Source organism: Eschscholzia californica, unplaced genomic scaffold, assembly GCF_041429995.1.
Source record: "Eschscholzia californica isolate CP2 unplaced genomic scaffold, dmEscCali1.0.p SCAF_142, whole genome shotgun sequence".
Classification (NCBI taxonomy): Eukaryota; Viridiplantae; Streptophyta; class Magnoliopsida; order Ranunculales; family Papaveraceae; genus Eschscholzia; species Eschscholzia californica.
The window spans coordinates 27,501-30,000 of NW_028238246.1; positions in this window are offsets into that span (position 1 = coordinate 27,501).

The window sequence follows — 2,500 nt, forward strand, 5'->3', positions numbered from 1 at the left end:
CCTTACTAAGGCCGTCCCATGCGCGTCCCGTGCCGTCCGAGCCTTACCAAGGCCGACCCATGCCTTACCAAGGTCGTCCCATCGATCTCGGAGAAAGTACATCATAACATCGGAATACACCCCGACATCGATATCGGAGAAAGTACATCATCATAACATCGGATCGGATGCGTATCCGTCCAAGTGCCATCGACACTTCGAGAAGTTCGGACCTAGCTTCCTAGCATGTTGATGCGTCGGTGCTAATGGGGACATAAAGATCCCACGACGTTCCGAACGGAAGTAGCCGAAGTGTTCCGTGCGTGTGAACTCCATTGTCCCATGTGCCGGCTCTTGACTCCTAAGATGTCCCATGTGAAGGCCCTTCATGGCTAAGAATGTCCCGTGCAACGTCCCTTGATGATCCCCATAAGGTGTCCCATGTGCGTCCCATGCCGTGCCCAGCCTTACCAAGGCCGTCACATGCTGTCCCATGCGCGTCCCGTGCCGTCCAAGCCTCACCAAGGCCGTCCCAGGCCATCCCGAGCCTTAGCAAGGCCGTCCCGTGCTGTCCCATGCCGTCCCGAGCCTCACCGAGGCCGTCCCGTGCCTCACCAAGGCCGTCCCGTGCTGTCCCATGCCGTCCCGAGCCTTACCAAGGCCGTCCCGTGCTGTCCCATGCCGTCCCGAGCCTTACCAAGGCCGTCCCGTGCTGTCCCATGCCGTCCCGAGCCTCACCAAGGCCGTCCCGTGCTGTCCCATGCCGTCCCGAGCCTCACCAAGGCCGTCCCGTGCTGTTCCATGCCGTCCCGAGCCTTAGCAAGGCCGTCCGATGCGCGTCCCGTGCTGTCCCATCCGTCCCGAGCCTTAGCAAGCCCGTCCCGAGCCTTAGCAAGGCCGTCCCATGCGCGTCCGATGGGATTCCCGAGCTTTACCAAGGGCGTCCCGTACTGTCCCATGCCGTCCCGAGCCATAGGGACGCTGTCCCGTGCGCGTCCCCTGCTGTCCCATGCGCGTCCCCTGCTTTGGCTCGGCTGGCCCGTGCATTCTATGGGGTCGTGGGACATTTCGAAACCCACCCGGGCCATTTCGACTCTCTCTTCATTTATACTATTGAGGTATTATTTATGAATTATTGGAGAAAAGAAACGGAAGAAAATATTTTTTTTTCTATTTTTTATGAATTTTCCGGTGTTTATTCACTTAAAAATTCATAGAAAAATAAATATTTATCGGAATCGCTATTATAATATATCAAAAAAATCCTTGCGAAAAGGCCTTTCCAACGAGTATAAGTTTGCTGGATTCCGACGAGTAACGAAGGAGTAAAGGCCCAGTATGCTTGGTTAAAAAATTGATGTTTCCTTGTGAAAATAGGCAAAACAATAACTTTGCACTATAAGGGGGAGGGTTGAGCTCCTTCCCCAGAGCGTGCACAGCACTTGTGCTGGCACGTTCCCTAGTGCTCGCCAAGCACCATAGGGCATCCAAAGGGCAAAGCTCGGCCTACTACATGATGGGAAGCTTCTAATATGTCGGAATACGAAGAGATTTCGTGCGACCCGAAGCTCGGCTCGGGCGTCCCGGCCTGTCCCGAGCTGTGCCGAGCGCGTCCCAGGCCGTCCCGAGCCAAGTCTCGGGCGTCCCAGGCCGTCCCGAGCCAAGTCTCGGGCGTCCCAGGCCGTCCCGAGCCAAGTCTCGGGCGTCCCGAGCTGTAGCGAGGGCGTCCCAGGCCGTCCCGAGCCAAGTCTCGGGCGTCCCAGGCCGTCCCGAGCAAAGTCTCGGACGTCCCAGGCCGTCCCGAGCAAAGTCTCGGACGTCCCAGGCCGTCCCGAGCAAAGTCTCGGGCGTCCCAGGCCGTCCCGAGCTGTGCCGAGGCCGTCCCAGGCCGTCCCGAGCAAAGTCTCGGGCGTCCCAGGCCGTCCCGAGCTGTGGCAAGGGCGTCCCAGGCCGTCCCGAGCAAAGTCTCGGGCGTCCCATGCCGTCCCGAGCTGTGGCAAGGGCGTCCCAGGCCGTCCCGAGCTGTGCCGAGGCCGTCCCGAGCCTAGTCTCGGGCGTCCCAGGCCGTCCCGAGCTATGGCGAGGGCGTCCCAGGCCGTCCCGAGCCAAGTCTCGGGCGTACCTGGCCGTCCCGAGCTGTAGCGAGGGCGTCCCATGCCGTCCCGGGCTGTCCCATGCGCGTCCCGTGCCGGCCCGAGCAACAGCCCGGGCGTCCCGTGCCTCGGCCCTTCCAAGTGGTGCTTCGTCGGACATCTCGATATCCACTCGAGCATTTTCGACCATTCTCCATATGTGGGTGTGTGGGTATTTATCAGGAATATTGGAGAAAGAATCGGGAAAAAAATATTTTTTTTCTATTTTTTTTGAATTTTTAATTGTTTATTCACTTAAAAATTCATAAAAAAATAAATATTTATCGGAATCGCTATTATTATATATCAAAAGAATCCTTGTGAAAAGACCTTTCCAACGAATGCAAGTTTGTTGGATTTGGACGAGTAACGAAGGAGCAAAGGCCGAG